This window comes from Mesoplodon mirus, assembly GCF_964341445.2.
Source record: "Mesoplodon mirus genome assembly, chromosome: 5".
Lineage (NCBI taxonomy): Eukaryota > Metazoa > Chordata > Mammalia > Artiodactyla > Ziphiidae > Mesoplodon > Mesoplodon mirus.
This window is the reverse complement of record NC_138980.1, coordinates 62186400-62206605: the sequence shown is the minus strand read 5'-3', so window position 1 is coordinate 62206605 and position 20206 is coordinate 62186400. Positions and strand designations below refer to the sequence as shown.

Here is a 20206-nt window from a genome sequence, read left to right as displayed (position 1 = left end):
TTCCCAAATCAGAAAAAAAAAAAAAAAAAGGGTGAGCACAAGTACCCAAATAATAAAGTCTAGCAGAGTTGTTCAGATTGACACCGAAATTTTGCTTTGATGTTTTGGCAGCTATGCTTAAAGAAGGATAATGATTGGTTACATCATCACTTTCAATATTATCATCATCAACATCATCATCCTCAAAGAAGTATTTACTACTTATTGGGTGTCAAGAACCTGATATCATGCTGAATAACTGTTAGAACAATCAGTCTGGACTTAGTATGGGGAAATGAAGGGAGAGGAAAGAGAATCCATGAGCTCAGAAGCAAGTGAAATCACTAAGAGGCAATAGAAATAGAGAAGAATTAATGACTATGTAGACCGAAGCAGTGATAGATGGCTAGAAAAGGGGAAAGGAACTATGCGGCCAAGAAACACAGTGGAAGAAGGATCCATTAGATGAATGATTGCAGCTGTAGGGTTGTAAGAGAGAAAAAAAGGAGACAAACGTTCTTCTGAGGTTCTAATTCCATGTGCCCAGAGGAATAATGAGGCTATTAACAGCTAAGGGAAGAGAGAAGAGTTGAGTGCAGGTTAGAAATGGGAGTGAGGAAACAGTGAGGTGTTTCTGGTCTTACCTGAACAGGGATTTAGACATGGATTCCAGTCCTAGCTCAGCTCCTCACTGGTTGTGGAAGAGCAGGCCAGTCTCTGATTCTTTGTTTCCTCACCTGAAAAACCATGCTAATGTTAGTGCCTTCCTCGTAGAGACTTTTTTGGTTGTTTTGTTTTAATCAAAATCCTTTTTTCCAATAGTTGTAGGTTTACAAAAAAACTAAGCAGAAATGTTCAATATACCACCTCACTGCCCCCCAATTTCCCTTATTAACATCTTATATTCTGTGGTACAAGATGTATTTGTTACAAATCTATTGTATTTGTTACAATAGATGAAGCAATGTTGATACATGATTACTTACTGAAGTCCATAGTTTATACTAGGGTTCACTCTTTGTTATCTATTCTATGAATTTGGACAAATGAATGACATGCCCCCACCATGACAGTATCATTCAGAATTGTTTCACTCCCTAAAAATCTGTACTACACCTCTTCATCCCCTGCTCCCAACCCCTGGCAACCACTGATCTACTGTCTCCATAGTTTTACCTTTTCAGAATGTCACATAGGTGGAGTCATACAGTATGTAGCATTTTTAGATTGCTTTCTTTCATTTAAAGTATGCATTTAAGGTTTATAGAGTCATTTTAAAGTCCTGCAGAGAGTAAACACTAAACAAATACTAACTGTTGTTACTCCTATCATTAGCATTGTTATTATTTCATAAATGCTTCATTTTCCTAGGGTTTTGAAAAGTAGATCATGCATTTCCCTAGAGTCCTGTAGGTCCTGTTTGCTGGTTCTCCCTGTTATATCTACTTTCTTTTACTCCCAACTTTTTGGTAACATTTCTTTCACCTCTAATTTGTTTACTCACTCCTCTTATCCCCTCTAAACTGACAGTTTTATCAGAAAAGGGACCATTTCTGCCTTGTCCACTACTCTATTCCCAGCATTTAGCATAGTGCCTGGCAGGCGGCAGGTGCTCCCTAAACATTTGCAAAGTGAGTGAAAGGTTGGCATGGTGACCTGAATTGAAGAGACAAGGACTTGCAGTAACACAGCTTTGGGCAATGAACTGAAGGAAAGGCTGTGATGAGACCACATTCCCCATGACTAGAAAAATGGTGGAGGACTTGATCCAGCCTACAGCTCACACACACAGGGACTTAAGTAGCTGCTAAAGGGAGTCTTCATTTAAATTATTCCCTAATCTCAGCCTGTAGTATTTTAAGTTTCTATATAGCAAGAGATGTGTCAAATGGTGTTAGATAATATACTGAATGTTATTCAAATATATAAAATTTCAGATCTAATTATAACTTTTTGAGTCCAACTCAAATCAGAGGTAACTTTACCCTAATTTTTCTTTGGATGCAAAACAAATTCGCCTACCCACAGCGTTACCTGAAATAAAATCAACACTAGTTTATCAGTGTTCCTTAGGACTTACTCCAGATATGTGAGAAGAGAATTGTTTAAAAAACAATTGATGGGGGCTTCCCTGGTGGCGCAGTGGTTGGGAGTCCGCCTGCCGATGCAGGGGGCGCGGGTTCATGCCCCGGTCCGGGGGGATCCCACATGCCTCGGGGCGGCTGGGCCCGTGAGCCATGGCCGCTGGGCCTGCGCAACCGGAGCCTGTGCTCCGCGGCGGGAGAGGCCACAGCAGTGAGAGGCCCGCGTACCGGAAAAAAAAAAAAAAAAAATTGATGTCTCTCCTCTGGCTCATCTCCAAAGTATTCAAAGCATGTCTCCTCATCCCTGCACGTTTTTCTTTTTGTCCCATTTTCATTTTAAACTAATGACAATGATACTTCATTGATGTCGCTCTGGCAGAATGGTTAAGTGGAAAGTTTCCTCTAAACCAAAATGTTCCCTAACCCACTGGGGAATTCTGAAAGCTAGATACTAATACGTACTGTAATTAAGAAATAATGAGCTTTCCACCATGATTTATTTCCACAGATTTAGATTCAATGCTGAGAAGCTACAGTTTAAATTGTTGCCGTGCCCAATAGTAAAAACTCCTATAAATCCTCTGAGGTCAATTTTAAAAGAACATGCATTTCAGCAAAAAGAAAGTTAAGTGGTGTTGTTCTTATTTGTTACCCTCACTTCCACCCAAATTAAAGGAACCACACAAGCAGCCAGATAGAGAGAGAAAGGGTGTGAAGAGAAGAGAGGAGAGAGGAAAGGGAGAGAAAGGAGAGAGAGAGAGAGAAAATTAATATGAAAAAGCATTACCCTGGGCTTGCTCTGAGGTCTTGGGGGTAGTTTCTCGGCTAGCCCTGCTACTGTGAAGTCTGAAGCCGTTCCATTTCCATTCCTTAGGGTGCCTGTTCAGTTAACTAACTGAACAGTAAGAAAAAGAACGAATGCAAGGTCTAAGGCCTTGAGTAAGGTACTTCTTAGCTGCCCTGAAGGATTAATGGTGATAGCACAGGGCAAGAAAAACCCCACTGTTTGCTCAGAAGAAACCGGAATTCAGCAGATTCAGCTCTTAAATGTAATAGTTAACAGCACCTGGTGTGGAATGAGACCACTTACCAGCTGTGTCAACTTGAGCGGTACCCTTAATCTCTCTGAGTTTCATTTGCCTCAACTGTCAAACGTGGCTGATGATTTCTCTTTTTCTGGGGCTGCTTATATCAATGTAAAAAGCGCAGTGGTGCGTTTCCATTTTTTAAAATTATGCTGGCCTCAGCTAATCTTCAAAGAAGCCTCTGGAAACAGTTACAAGGGAGGTCAGAGAATCACCCCTTGGCTTAATTTGGGACACAGGACAAATCATCTGCAGTTATGGGAATCTTGAACTGGGGATGGAGTATTTTACTTGAAATGTACAAAATTGGGATGAAGCAATTAGATTAGAAAATTGTAAACCTGGTGAGAGGATTAAGAAAATTCTGTTTTATCCTAATTAATGTCAAACGTATTTTTCAATCACCCCATAATGAGACAATCAGAGAATACTGAAAAGAAAAAAAGAGATCTTTCTCACTAACCCTCAACCCCGACAAAAGTGAAATAGAGTATGTGGCTTTTGACAGTCCGTAGAAGTTTCGGGTTTAGAGGAAAGTTTGAACACTGTATTCATTGCTTCATTTACTCAATAATTTTTATTGAGTTCTAGGGATATGATAATGAATAAAAAAGGTATGATCTTTGCTTCCAGGATTTTATAGTCAAATGGGAGAACTGTACATATATAGTCACACAAATACATTTTTGTAATACAGTAATGACTCCAGAAAAAAGTGTGATGTTTTAAAGGGTATTCTGATTTAGATTGAGAAGGCCACTCTGGGGAAAGGCAATTATATGCCCTCCCTCCTTAGCACAGGCTTTTCCAGAGCCTACTCTGCAATGGAAGCTGATGCATGAGTAGTTTATTTAAGGGAGAAGCATGAGAGACAGGGACCAAGAGAGCCAACACAAGCCTACGTTATGAGATTTGCCTTTACTCTGGGAGACCACTGACTTCTTGATCCCGTCAGACAGCTGAGAAATCTTATGACATGCCTCTATGCACCCTTTGCCTGAGAGAAGAAAAGAAAAAGCATTTGTTGGTGGGCTTCTGTCCCACATTAGTCAAAGGCTGCTTCATGGGGTGCTTTGGACTTCCCCAAATTCTGGGTTGCACACGTATGTCTAGTTTTAAGAGCCAGCCAGGTCTGTCAGTAACTGCAGCTGAGCAGCCCCTGGGCAATGCAAGAGTTATAGGGTAAGTACCCCAGACAATATAATCAAGCAGGACCCTCTGGGGCCTTCCAGGGACAGATTCCTCCCCCATACCTTCTGCTGTAGCTCCTCTGAAGTACCTAGATAATAGTATCTGATGCACATTTCCTGACTTGTTTTACAGATGATAAAACCCTCCATCAAATGGAAGAAATTAACTATTTGATGATCATGAGCCCCCAGACCTACTGGCGCCTAAGGATTGATTACGTTAACTGCCCTGTTACCTCACTATGAATGAACCAGAGAATTGTGCACAAGCTGATCACATACCCTGCAACCCTCCTCCCTCACCTGGCCTTTAAAAGTGCTTTGCTGGGGCTTCCCTGGTGGCACAGTTGTTGAGAGTCCGCCTGCCGATGCAGGGGACACGGGTTCGTGCCCCAGTCCGGGAAGATCCCACATGCCGTGGAGCGGCTGGGCCTGTGAGCCATGGCCGCTGAGCCTGTGCGTCCGGAGCCTGTGCTCCGCAATGGGAGAGGCCACAACAATGAGAGGCCCGTGTACCGCAAAAAAAAAAAAAAAAAAGTGCTTTGCTGACTATTTACAATAGCCAAGACGTGAAAGCAACCTAAATGTCTATCAACAGATGAATGTCTAAAGAAGATGTGGTACATATATACAATGGACATTACTCAGCCATAAAAAAGAATGAAATAATGCCATTTGCAGCAACATGAATGGGCCTAGAGATTATCATACTAAGTGAAGTAAATCAGACAGAGAAAGACAAATATTATATGATATCACTTATATGTGGAATCTAAAAAACATGATATTAATGAACTTATTTACAAAACAGAAACAGACTCACAGACTTAGAAAACAAGCTTATGGTTACCAAAGGGGAAAGGTTGGCAGGTGGGTAATAAATTAGGAGTTTGGGATTAACATACACACACTACTATATATAAAATAGATAATCAACAAGGACCTACTGTATAGCACAGGAACTCGAGTCAATATTCTGTAATAACCTAAATGGGAAAAGAATCTGAAAAAGAATAGATATATGTATATGTATAACTGAATCACTTTGCTGTACACCTGAAACTAGCACAATATTGTAAACCAGCTATACTCCAATGTAAAATAAAAAAAATTTTTTTAATGCTCTGTTGAAACACTTCGGGGAGTTCATGGTTATTGAGCACAAGCCAGCCATCCTCCTTTTACTGGTGCCTTTACATTAAATGCTGCGTTTTCCTTCACCACAACCTGGTGTCAGTAGATTGGCTTTACTGCACAAGGGAGAATGGACCCAAGTTTGATTTGGTAACAACACTCCGTTATTTGCCCTGCACAAACTGGTCCCCAAAACAGGCACTGCAATTAGAGGAAAGGTCAGGAAGGTCTGACTGGCACTGATACATCTCCTGACACTTAGCCATCCTGCATTCTACTCCAGATTCATCTTTCAGAAAGCTTTCATCATGACACCTCCAACCACTAAAACTTCCTAGGAGCTAGCTACCTATTATCTACAAAAGAAAGCCCAAACTCTTCACTATGACAATCAACCCCTCTCCACTATTTTTACATCACTTTCTCATATGAACCACATGTGTCTTCACTTGCATCTACACTTCCCCAGAACAGAGAATACAATATATCTCTCTGAGTCTTCTTTGTCAATACTGTATTCAAGAAATTTTTGTGAACTACATATGCATAGTGATACAAATAATACATTATACATGATATGTATAATATTTCATATATCCATCATTACCACAGTTGTTCTTAACTTTATACAAAGAAATATTTTTTATTCCCTTCTTTTGTCATGTCTCTATCACTGAGGACAACAGTGGCCATGACACTTTAGAATCATATCTAAGGAAGGAAAATATTCTATCTGAAAATGTACACTGTGACAAGTTTTGTCAATCAGCAAAACCAAGGAGCATCTGGGAAGAATACTAGGCATTGTGGCTAGTAACAAAGGAGGCTGGCTTTCAAAGACCTTGAACTTGAATGGGGATACTGGAAACCATCCAGAGTTAGTAGATGGGGCTTGTGCGGCTAATTATTGGTAAGATGGAAGAACTAGTCTGGAAATGTTTTCTTTGTTTTTCCCTGTGGCTAATAGCATTTTTTTTTTTTTTTTTTTTTTTTACTAATGTTTTAAGTTTCGACCTTTATAAACCCTGCCTGTGCTTACTTTGGCAAAAGCCTGAAATTCACTACTCTCCCCAGATGGTCCTTATTTAGGATGATAGCTTGAATTCAAGTACAAAAAGGCAATTCTTTTTTTTTTTTTTTTTTTTTTTCGGTACGCGGGCCTCTCGCTGTTGTGGCCTCTCGCATTGCGGAGCACAGGCTCCGGACGCACAGACTCAGCAGCCATGGCTCACGGGCCTAGCTGCTCCGCGGCATGTGGGATCCTCCCGGACCGGGGCACAAACCCTTGTCCCCTGCATCGGCAGGCGGACTCTCAACCACTGCTCCACCAGGGAAGCCCCCAAAAGGCAATTCTTAACTGTCTTTAATCCAAACAAATATTTTAAAGAACTGAATTAGACATGCCGATCAGGATCTGTGCCCTGCTCACAATCACTTCTGTGCAAAACTGCCCTGTGCACTGCTGCTATAGCCTTATTGAGTACCATTTAACCCAAGGCAGGCACCTGGTCCAAGGCAGATTATTCATCACAGGTGCAAACTCAAGGAGAGAGAGAGGAATATTTGACAATTTCCAAAGTTCTGATTTGGCTAACCAGGTGAAAAGTGTTACATTGAGAGCATTGCACAGGGATCAAATTTGAAAACTTTTTTGACTTTGTGTTACTTGTGGAAACCTAGGCAAAGATATACAAGAGACAAAGGGATATAGGGCTTCAGACTCAGGAGAGAGGTCTGAGCATATAGGGAGTCAGTAGCATATAGAAAGGGCTTGAGGAAAAAATGGAAATGGATAAAATTAATGAAAGAGAAATGTGAAAAAGAAGAAGAGGTGGAGTAACGCCAACATTTGGAAGAGTCACAGGAGTCCAGGAAGAAAATCATGATTGATATGCCTTGTGAAGTATTTAACTGTATTCAACAGTAGAGAAATAGTTTTGTAAATTACAGTAAAATATTAAATAGCCATTGATGATGACACTTCAACAAAATCTTGATGACATAGGGAAGTATTCAGTTTATAAAAGTAAATGAAAAAGTGAAATTCCTTGTACTTCCATTCTTCCTTTCAACCTCTTGTATGTGTGTGGGGGGAAGAGCAAGTGGGATAAACGGAGGCTGTTGGTAAAATAGAAGAAAGAGATCAAGATAGTTAAGTTGTTCTCTTTGCTTAGATGTATTTTCCAAGTTTGTACAATAAGTATATTTTCTTTTATAATTAAAAAAACCCTTAAAATTGTAATTATAAAAAATGCTTAATACATTTGAATATCAATGAGAAGACAGTTCTGTGTTAACAGGGGAAGAGAACCGGGGAGTCAGGAATATCACTGCTCTAAGTTTATCCTTGGCTATTTTTCTGTGAAATCCGAGAAGCTGATCAGCTCTCTGGCATTCTCTCCTCATCTTAAACCTTAGGGAGCCAAAACCTTTGGAGCAATAATCAGATGCCAACAACTAAATTTAAGAAGCAAAAGTCTCAGAGACCACAAAGAAAACTTTCAGTGCCAACCAATTATTTTAGGCCATCACGTATTTCAGTTATATAAGCTCAATAAACATTATGCTGATGTTTGTTCAGATTTAGGAGCCTTTATCTCCTATTACTGTCAGCGTATTTCCTGCATACTAATAAGCAGCCCCACATTTCATATAAAATAGAATATGAGCCTCATTTTTAACAAATTACAAAGCCACAAATTAATTAATGATTTGCTGAAGAAGCGAGAAATTTAGAATTCTCCTGTTTTGGCTTTTGCACCAAGCCCAAAAGAGATGAAGCTGATTAAATTTTAACAGTCCCCCTTCCCAACTCACAAGTTCCTGTTAGTCAATAAGTACTTTGCTCTCATCTCTCTCACACTTCATTAAATTCTAAACCTTTCCATCCATCCATCCGTTACTATTAGTTGATAAGATTCATTAAATTCAGTAGTATTTGGGCTATCTGAGCCTTACACTTAATTTTAAATATTGTGAATATATAAATGTTCTTCTGTAATTACCTTCCAAAACCCTCAGAGGATTGGAAGATAGAATGTTACATTCCTAAAGTCTATTTTCCTCTTAATGGTGAAGGTAAAAATCCTCAATTTATTTTTTCTTTCTAGAGTTTTGTCCATTTCAGAGAGAGGAATTGTATTTTTTCTTCTCTGTATAAATCTAGGAACATTGCAACTGTTGCCAAGAGAAATAAATTACAGTGTTAAGCTGCAAACCTGTAGGTTTAAAGGTTCACCTTCCTTCAACATTATTTTAAAGGAAAAATACTAAAATTTCAGCCAGCAGAGAAGACAGGTTCTTGGGCCTACTTTCCACTATGAAGTTCAGTTCCTTGTTTTGGAATGCTTAAAGGAATCTTATAATTCTTCCAGAAAGGAAGTATAATTTAAAATTAGGCACTGGCCTCAATGAATAGTGAGGTGATTAGAATTGGGAGTGCCTTTCTTTCTCAACACCATCCCCATGTGTTTCTCTACTGTTCTCTCTCTCTTCAGTGTATGGCCAATGACAGTGTGCATACAATCATGCTGTAAAATATTTAATTGAAAATCCAGAACCTGTATTTTCTTTATAGATCTAGAATTTTTCAATTGTGTTGCCTTTATAAAATGGAAAGGCAGTTTCAAAACGTAATGTAGTGTCAGATTTCGTGTTCTTTCCAGAGAAACCACTACTCTTTTGGATTACAATTATCAAAGCTGAAATGTCCAGATCTTCCTTGACTTACAATGGGGTTACTTCCCCAAAAACCCATTGTAGGTTGAAAATGTTGCAAGTTGAAAATGCATTTAATACACCTAACCAACAAACATCAGGGCTTAGCCTGGCCTACCTTAAATTTACAAGACTCTTATCACTAATTGTGGACAAGATACCACAAATCTCATGCACTATTGGTAGGAGTTGGTAAGATGATATGACCTCTTTAAAAACTCTTCAGCAGTCTTTTTAAAAAGTAAACATATATCTATACTGTGAAAAACAATAGAATTCCTAAGTATTTATCCAAGAGGACTGACAGCATGAGCCCCTAAAAAATATTTTACAAGAAAAGCAGCTTTAGGGGAATTCCCTGGTGGTCCAGTGGTTAGGACTTGGTTCTTCTACTGCCATGGCCAAGGTTCAATCCCTGGTTGGAAAACTAAGATCCCCTGTGGCGCAGCCAAAAAAAAAAAAGGGTAACAGCTTTAATTATAACTGTTAAAACTGTAAACACCCAAGTTTCTATCAATAAGAAAATGAATAAATAAATTGTACCATATTCATACAATGGAATAATACTAAAGAATCAAAAAGAAAGCATTTTTATAAGCACAACAATGTGGATGAATCTCAAAAACCTGCTGAGTGAAAGAAGTCAGTCATAAAAGAGTGCATACCATAGAACCTGATTTATGTGAAGTTCTAGAATAAGCAAAACAAACACCTGGTTGTTGAAATCAGAATAGGAGTTTTTAGCTACTATGATTAAAGCTGATATGAATACTTTTCTTATAAAATGCTTTTTAGATGCAGGTGTTGTCAAAAGAGGGATACTCCACCAATGCCTTCTTTTATTATTTTTAATTGTATTTGTATGACTTTATTTTTTCCTCTTTTTCCTGGATGATTTTTAGTTGTTTTCTTAGTGGTTATCCATTAGCATCTTAAATTCATAACAATCTAATGTGAACGGCTATGTTGTAATTGTGCCTAATTATGTATTTATAGCTTGTTTCCCATTTACATATATTTGTAATTATTACTACATGCATTTGTCTTTTAAATCTTGTAAGAAATAAAATGAGTTGAAAACTCAAAAATCACAAGACTGTGGCTATATATAGGCCCATGTAATGTTTACCTATGTATTTAATTTAACCAGTCTTCTTTATTCTATATATGCATTTATACCTTCTAATGTCTCTCACTTCACCCAGAGAACAGGTAGATCTACTAGCAATAAACTTGTTCAGTTTTGCTTACCTGAAATGTCATGATTATTAATTTTTGATGGATACTTTTGTTGGAAATAAAATTATGGTTGTTTAAAAAAAAGGGATATTAAAGAATTTTCTGGGATGACAGTAATGTTCTATTTCTTGATAGGCATGTGTGTTATATAGAGCTGTACAACTAGTATCCTTGCATGTCACTATATGTGAAGTATATCTAAAACCTTGATTGTCACCAATGTTCATAGCAGTACTGTTCACAATAGCCAAGACATGGAAGCAACCTAAGTGTCCATCGACAAATGAATGGATAAAGAAAATGTGACACATATATACAATGGAATATCATTCAGCCATAAAAAGAAACAAAATTGAGTTATTTGTAGTGAGGTGGATGGACCTAGAGTCTGTCATACAGAGTGAAGCAAGTCAGAAAGAGAAAAACAAATACCGTATGCTAACACATATATATGGAATCTAAAAATAAAATAAAATAAAGGTCCTGAAGAACCTAGGGGCAGGACGGGAATAAAGACACCGACCTACTAGAGAATGGACTTGAGGACACAGGGAAGGGAAAGGGTAAGCTGGGACAAAGTGAGAGAGTGGCATGGACATATATACACTACCAAACGTAAAATAGATAGCTAGTGGGAAGCAGCCGCATAGCACAGGGAGATCAGCTCGGTGCTTTGTGACCACTTAGAGGGGTGGGATAGAGAGGGTGGGAGGGAGACGCAAGAGGGAGGAGATATGGGGATATATGTATATGTATAGCTGATTCACTTTGTTATAAAGCAGAAACTAACACACCATTGTAAAGCAATTATACTCCAATAAAGATGTTAAAAAAAATCAGGAGAACCATTACATTTTTCTTCCATAATTTTGGCCCCCTCCTCGTTTGGGGGAAAGCATATGATTTGTTCTTCCTCTGGTGTGTCCCTTCTTGATTATTGGCACCTCCTTCCAACCAGATAAAGCCAGAAACCTGGCCATTTGTCTCATTCACCAACATCCAATCCATCCCCAAGACTTAGGGACACTAATTCCTAAACATCTCACTAAATTTAACATCATCAAATTTCACCAATTTTGAGAATATCTGAAGTATCTTATTAGTTAATTTGAGAGACTCTTAATGTACAAGCAGCAGGGTCTATTGCATATCCAATAAACTCCCTGAATTACTTTCCTGATCACATTAAGTTTCTCTGCTGGCTCTTTCCCCTGTGGATTCCCCACCCATTTAGTGTGGAGATCCTGGAATCTGGAATGATAAGATGGGGGCATTTTCTCTTTCTAGAACCATCAAATGACCTACCTTGTAACTGTAGTATGTTCATTTATTACTTTGACTTACTGAGAACACACAATCTTCACCTCTGGGCATAGAAACATAACTGCAATAATTAAATTTGATTATACTGAGAAGATTAACATTTCAATCCTTAGCTGGAAGATAAGACAAAAGTCAAGCGACTTGATTAGGCAAGGAAGCCAGCCTCTAAGCTTTGTATTACCTGCACCAAAGATAAGTTCAGCAAATATTACTCTATGGTAAGGACAGTGCCAACACTACAAAAATTTAAGCAGAAATACTCTTTGGTCTTGCGGTCATTTAAGGAACACAATCAAATAATAAATTACTGTTATGTGGTACGATGCATGCATAAACAGTTAATAGCTGTTTATACAACATACAGCACTGCGTTGATAAATTGGGTGGTGGTAAATAGCATGGGCTGTGGAAACAGATTACTTCAGTTTAAATTCCCATTTTGCCCTGTGAAATGGTGGGAATTTGGATATGTTGCTTAAGTTTGGGGGCCTTAGTTTCCCATCTGTCAAAAGGGTTGTTAAAAGGATTAAATTATATATAATGTGTTTGAGCTAGTAACTAAGAAATTGTAAGTACTCTATAATTTTTTAGATAGGTGGGGAGGGAAGCAGGTAGGCAGGTAGGTAGACAAATAATTCTTCTAAGAAAATGTTAAATTTTTATAACAATACGTACATATATTTAAATTTTCTATAAAATTTCCTTACTCTTTATGAGATAAGGATCTGTGAAGATCTCACACAGGAAAAGTGTCTAAATGCGGTTCTGAAGTGTCAAAAAGAGCTGGCCAGGTGGAGAGGAGGGGATAAGACAGATAAGACTGGGGTGGGGGGGTCAGCTCCTTCTGGAAAGTTCTGAGAATGTCAATGCTACATGGGCACAAAGTATGTGGGCAAAAAGAGCGCAGCAGTAGTGGATGCCAGAGAGATGGACTGAAACCACATCCCAGAGGAACTTGTTTCCTCCACGCTGAACGTGTGGACATGACTCTACGTTATCCTCAAGGGCAAGGGGAGCCACTGAAGCATTTTAAAATTTGGGCCCATAACTGTATTTTACAAAGTCACTCTGGTGAGGAGAGATCTGAAGAAACATTAGCAAGGACACTCGAATTATTTTTTATGGAGTTACACTATAAGAAGAGGCCGATATTACTAAGAAAAGATTCCTTTCTCTTTCAGACATTCCTTCTGATGTTCCTTCCTGTCTGGGCTGGAAGCAAATGCTTTTCTGCATCTCCCTCTTCTAGGGAGATTGGGGGATTCCTTCCCAATCCTCTAGTCCTCCCCCCTCTACCACCTACCCCAAATTCTGAAGAAAATCTGATGCAACCAAATGGCCAGCTATCTGAACCAAAGGTCGAAAGGAACCCTGTGGATGGTGGTGTTGGGATGTGGAGACAAGGTACTCCAGGGAACACAGATGGAGTGAAGGTTCCATACAGGAGGACTGGGTGTGACTAATAAGCCATCCTGGATACATGTATGTGATTGATAGTCTAAAAGAAATGGCCTATGTTTTTGCCCTTCCAAATATTAAGGGAAGAGCTAATAGGTTATTGGTTGTGAGCATTAGTATTTAATGTCATTGTGAGCAGTACTCAAGAGAAATACCATGCATATTTTGGGAACTATCATGGAACCCACTGTGTCCTGCAGAATTCAGGGAGGGATTCCTCCAGAAGGTGGCAGCGAAACAAGCCCTAAAAGCTGAAATTATCAGGAAAAAAAACATGGAAAAGCTGTCACACACAGAAGTAACAGCATGTACAAAGGCACTGAGGTTGGAAGGGGCTTGATGTTCAAGGGCTAGAAGAAGACTAAGAGTGATAGAGCATGGTGAGCAAGAGGTCGTGGCACACAATGGGGATGGAGGGGTAAGGGCTTTCAATATGTGAAGCCACAGGCTTTTGATAAATGTGTAACACTTGAAATAGACCAAGGGATGCAAGCATTTGAGTATTTTATGATTATCAAATTCAGATGAATCACTCCCTATTTCGACCACCCTTCAGGGAAAATCTTACTTAGTACATCAGATAAAGTTTGATCATTGTTTGCTTCTGTGGATATCAAAGTTTATACGTATAAATAGAAGAATGGGGTAAGATCACATTCTTCTCCATAGCTCTGTTTCTAAGCTGAAATTGTATTTGCATTGCTAAAGACTCTCTCTCTCTTTATACTAGGTAGAGAGATTAACAAGCAGTGCTGCAGAAATATGAGAGTCATTATTGCTGATTAAATGATAATTTTCTAGAGTGACATTATGCATCAGAAAAAAAAATAATGAGCTCTCTTGAATTTATAGACCCCATGGCAGCTGGAAGAAGTTCTCTCATTTGCTCATCAACAGCTTTCAGGCCAAGTATTCGAAAGAATTACATGACTGTTTGAGATAGGCACAGACTTAGAGGTTAAAAAGTGGGCACCTTGGCACGGAAGCTTACATCATTTTAATCAGGCTGTGGGAAGTAATAAATTACACTAGTAAAGACAATGAAAAGCATTTGCATATATATTCTAGTCTATCAATTACTTTGAGTGAAGAAGAGAGGAAAAGAAGACAGAGCCTGGTAGGTAGGATATAGTAAAGAGGAAGCCTTAGCTTGACACATGGAAAACAATGGAAATCAGAGTTGAAGAAGACCAGTTTGACACAGAGAGTGTCAGTTACCCAATGTATTAGTTCCTGGGGCTGCCAAAACAAAATACCACAGATTGGTTGGCTTAAACAAAAGAAATTTATTTTCCAATACTTCTGCAGGCTAGAAGTCCGAAATCAAGATATCAACAGATTTATTTTCTTCAGAGGCCTCTCTCCTTGGCTTACAGATGACTGCCTTCTTGCTGTGTGCTCAAATATTTGCCCCTCCATCTGTGTTTTTTTTTGTGTGTGTCCTAATCTCCTCTTCTCACGAGGACATCAATTCTATAGGATCATACTCATATGACCTCATTCTACCTTAGTTACCTCTTTAAAGGCATTATTTTCAAAACAGTCAATTCTGAGTTACTGGGGTATAAGACTTCAACATATGAATTTGCACTACTTGGAAGGGGGCGCCATTTAGCTCATAAGCCCCAAAATACTAACCGATCACTTGCTCTGTGCAGGGTGCTATTCAAGTCACTGGAATACAGGAAGACATGGCCTTGTCCTCATGGACTTCAGGACCTAATGGGGGAGACAGGCATCTAATATGGGATAATAGGTAAATAAATAATTTAGTAATTAATCATACCTGTGCAACATGCTGCAAAGAAGAGAGTCAGGGAAGGGTAGCCGTAGGAAAGGAGCTTTACGTCAGTTCCAGAAGAGGATGTACGTATGAGCCAGAAAAAGAAGGGGACATGGGTGATCCAAGAATGAGGAAACAACATGTTTCCTGAGGGCAGGCAGAAGAGACTGCCATGTGTGAGAGGGACTGAGTGAAATCAGCAGAACTAAGACAGGAAAATAGATAGCGGTGTGCAATGAGTCTGGAGCTGTAAGTGGACTATAGACGTTTGGGGGAAAATGAAAGTGTGATTGATATGGTGACATGGTGTGCAGAGTGGCACCTGTTATATTGGTGTGTTAGAGGTAAATGAGGAGACGCGGTCTCACAATTCTTAGAGACTATTTAGTGCAATGGTAAAGAACTAGAGCTCCAGGCCAGAGTACTATGTTGGTTAAATCTTGGCTCTACCAAGTCCCAACGTTGTGACTTTCAGGAAGTCACTTTAACACTCTGTCCAAGTTTCCTCAGCTACACATTGTGACTAATCATGGTACATACCTCATAAGTCAAGTTAAATGAATGAATACACATAAAGTACTTCTAGCAGTTCCTGGCACACAGTAATTATTCAACTTTTATCATTAGGAAGAACGACAGGAGATAAAAACCTACTGAGCACACGAAGATGTCACTTGAATGAAGGATAAAGGTAAAAAGCAGAACTGTTTCTCAATGATCAATTCAGCAAGGATTATTGATTAGTTCCTCTTTTACTTTCCACAACATTTCTGATCATGATACAATTTTCCTTTAAACAAACTTTAAAGAAATTGATGGAAGCACACTGTGGCAAATGTGCTTTGGTTAAAAGTACTGCTGTGGTCTTGGAGGTTAACACCTTTCATGCATACCATTCCATTAAAATGTTTCACCTAAGTTGCCTCTCTCTCTTTGTAGCAGTTTAAAATTTCTCTTTCAGCCTGGTTTGTGGTCTTTGTAGATGTTCCACATGGTCAAAGTGTTCATATTTTTTAAATTGAAATATAGTTGATTTACAATATTTTGTTAATTTCAGGTGTACAGCAAAGCGATTCAGTTATATATTTTTTTCAGATTATTTTGCCTTATAGATTATTACAAGATGTTGAATATAGTTCCCTGTGTTATACAGTAAATCCTTGTTGCTTATCTATTTTATGTATAGTAGTTTGTATCTGTTAATCCCATACTCCTAATTTATCTCTCCCCTCCTTCCTTTCCCCTTTGGTAACTGAACCCTCCTACACTGTTGGTGGGAATGTAAATTGGTGCAGCCACTATGGAAAACAGTATAGAGTTTCCTTAAAAAACTAAAAATAGAGCTATCATATGATACAGCAATCCCACTCCTGGGCATATATCCAGAAAAGCTGAAAACTGTACTTCAAAAAGATGCATACACCCTAACGTTCATAGCAGCACTATTTACAATAGCCAAGACATGGAAACAATCTAAATGTCCATTGACAGATGAATAGATGAAGAAGAAGATGTGGTGTGTGTACACACACACACACACACACACACACACACACACACACACACACTGGAATATTACTCAGCCATAAAAAGAGTGAAATATTGCCATTTGCAGCAACATGGATGGACCTAGAGATTAGCATACTAAGTGAAGTAAATCAGGCAGAGAAAGACAAATATTATATGATATCACCTACATGAGGAATTTTAAAAATAATACAAATGAATCTATATACTAATCCAGAAACAGACTCACAGACATAGAAAAGCATTCATCTTTGATTTGCGAAAGACTATGATGGAGAGCAAGTGTCTCTGAATGATTGAAAGTGTCCAGAGGAGAATCATTCAAATATTGGTACTCTCTAAAATCACAATGGTCAACAACAAGATTCATTGTGTAAAATGCTATCCCTGATGTTAACTTTCCTGTCCTCTCTGACGATAATGGTAAATTATCAAATTCCTAACTCCTAAAAAATGTCAGCTCAATTTCTTACTTTCACTTGTTTACAAAGAATTACTGATGCATCTAGTTGGTTCATTAATGGCTGTGTCACAGTCATGAAATACTTTCTGCAATAGTAAATGTTCATATTTGGCAGTATGGTGTATTTCATGTTTTCAAGATGCGATGATAAAACTTTCATGAACAAGATAATATAAGGTTGGCATACTGTAGGTATTTAATAAATATTTGGGGCTTCCCTGGTGGCGCAGTGGTTGAGAGTCCGCCTGCCGATGCAGGGGACACGGGTTCGTGCCCCGGTCCGGGAAGATCCCACATGCCACGGAGCGGCTAGGCTGCTGAGCCTGTGCGTCCGGAGCCTGTGCTCCGCAACGGGAGAAGCCACAACAGTGAGAGGCCCGCATACCGCAAAAAAAATAAAATAAAAATAAATAAATAAATAAATAAATAAATATTTGTTGAATCAATGAATCAGAAATAGTCCTTAGAGCAACTCTGAAGGATAATGGTTATTTCTCCATTTTACAATCACAGGAATTGAGGTTAACAGAGGTTAACTAACTCATTTGAGGCTGCACAATGGTAAAAGCCAGGGGAAAATGAAGCTCAGATCCCCCTGACTCAGAAGCCACACCCTGCCTGGCTGACTCACCTGCATGAATGGTGAGCAGAGCAGAACTAGCCCTGGACAACTCTGGGCTAAGGGCACCTTCTCTGTGCTGCCCCAACCCTGGTACTTGCCACAGGGCACAATGAGAATGTCTTTCCTGAATGTGACTCTCACCAGACTGCATAGGTCACTCTTGTGTTACAGCAGCAGCATAGTATCCGGCACTTACTAAGTGTTGGGTAAACTCTGTTCAGTGGTGAGAAGCAGTAAAAGCTTCATTGTTATTTTAAAAAATTAGATTATATATATTATACAAGATTATATGTAATATATTATTATATGCTACATAATATTATATATTATATAGAATAGAATAGAATATATATGATATTATATACTTATATATTGTATATATTATATATATATATATATATATATATATATATATATATATATATATATATAAATGAGTAATATGGAACCAAAGAGTAATCTTATCTTTATATCTTTTAGAATCTGAATATCTAGTATGTCAGATCTAATATAAATATGTTTGTTCCACACAATATGCACCTTGTACTTGATGCCTTATCATTCAACCTCCCAAACCTTGGAGTGCTGCTCACCTTACACAAAACTCAAAAGTCCCCACTCATTTAACTTGTAAACAGTGTTTTCCCATTCTTCCCTTCAGGGTGTCCTTGGGGATCCCCAGGGTTCCATCCCTATCCTTGTCCCTTTCCACCTCCCGGTCTTCCAGCTTCCTGAGGGGACTCACAGCCACATGTATAGCTCCAGCTCCCAATATAGTGGACACTGTCATGAATGTCCAGAATCCCTGTACTACTAAAGGATTTATTCCTCCAGCTGCTGGGAGTACTGCTAGCTCTCAGCCCCCTCCAGGAATTTCCCTCAGCTGAAGAGAGCTACTTCACTCAAGGTCGTGCCTTCTCAGGGTCTACACCCAATGAACAACCAGCAATGGAGGGATGTAAAGACCTGCTCCCCTCACTGGGCCACTCTAGCTTCAGAGCTCACCATGGGGTCAGTGGAAGCTGAAGCTGAGTCTGCATCACACACATGTTCTCCCACTACCCCTTCCCATGGCCTCCTCGTTTCACACAGGTATTGATCTCAGAACACTCCTGATAAACTTCTTGCACATGAATTTCCATCTGAGAATCTGCTTCTGTGGAACCCAGCCTGTAAGATCTAATGACTCTCAAGCCTCTATTTCCATTTGAGTCTTCTCTGACCAAGCCTCGGAACCATATATCTCTCTACCTATTAGACACCTTTCACCTGGATCTCCTTAGTCACCTCAAACTCTACATTCCCAAACTGAACTCATCTTGTTTTCCACACACCCAGACTCTGATCCTCCCTTGGATTTTCCTTCTCAGGGGAATCTCACTAGCATCATCTAAGCCTCTCAAGCCACAAACTTGATGTATTAGCTATCTATTGCAACATTACTACCAATTAACAGCTTAAAACAATGCATACATATTGTTTTATAGTTTCTGGGGGTCAGGAGACCAGGCACAGCGGGGTCCTCTGCAAAGCTGTAATCAAGGTGTTAGTCAGGGATAGAATCCCTTCAGAGTGGAAGGATCCATGTCCAAGCTCATTTTATCATTGGAAGAATTGAGTTCTCTGCAGGCTGTGGGAAGAGGGCCTTCATTTCCTGCTGGCTGTTGCCCTGAGGTCACCCTCAGTTCCTCACCACGTGATCCTCTCCATTAGGCAGTTCACAATATGGCAGTTTGCTTTTTTTTTTAACATCTTTATTGGAGTATAATTGCTTTACCATGGTGTGTTAGTTTCTGCTTTATAACAAAGTGAACCAGCTATACATATACATATATCCCCATAACTCCTCCCTCTTTGCTTGGCAGTTTGCTTCTTAAAAGCCAGCAGGGGCAAGAGAGTTCTAGCAAGACAAGTGTTACAATCCTATGTAACATAACCACAGAAGTGACATCCCATCATCCTTGCCATATTTAGTTGGCCAGAAACTCACTCAAGGGGAGGAGCCCACACAAGGGTGTGACCACCAGTAGGTGGAGTCATAGGGGCAACCTTAGAATCAGTCCACTACCTTTGGATTATATTTTGCTTATTTTAGTCACACCTAGAGTGACACTTTCTTATTCATCAATAGTAGAAAAAAAAATGCCTTCTGTGATGCTTTAGGCTCTTGCCTTTCTGAGATATTTGGCCTAGAGTGTAAAGGAAAATAAGAGATCTAGAAATCCCCTAGAGTTGAGGAAATTTATCCAAGAGTAATTTTTCTGAACCATCGGGGGAAATGTGAGCAGAGATGGCCCAGTTCCCTTCTTATCCAGAATAAAAACACTGCAGCAGTGTAACATAGTAGGAAGTGCATAGGACTCTGCTATTCAAATTAACCATGATAGTTACGAGGCAACATTTTCTTTTTTTTTTTTTAACCAGTAATATGAAAAAGGAGTTCCCAGTTTCTGCAGCCCTTTCTGATTTTTTCAGTCTATGCACTGTCATATCTGAAAACTTTCCAGAACAGGAGACTTATCAGTGCACTCCTCCATTCTCATTTAAATATCTACTAGCTATCGTTCTCAGGTTTCTCTTGCCAAGCTGGGTCAAAAAGATA

General features: G+C 39.2%; 1 long non-coding RNA gene across 1 annotated transcript in view; it reads right to left on the bottom strand.

Annotated features, from left to right (window-relative positions):
* Positions 1-641: 641 nt before the first annotated feature.
* Positions 642-20206, bottom strand: part of LOC309803873 — a 237602-nt gene continuing 218037 nt past the window's right edge. Inside the window, exon 3 of the long non-coding RNA XR_014294011.1 lies at positions 642-716. This is a non-coding gene — a long non-coding RNA (uncharacterized lncRNA). The remainder of the gene's footprint in view (positions 717-20206) is intronic.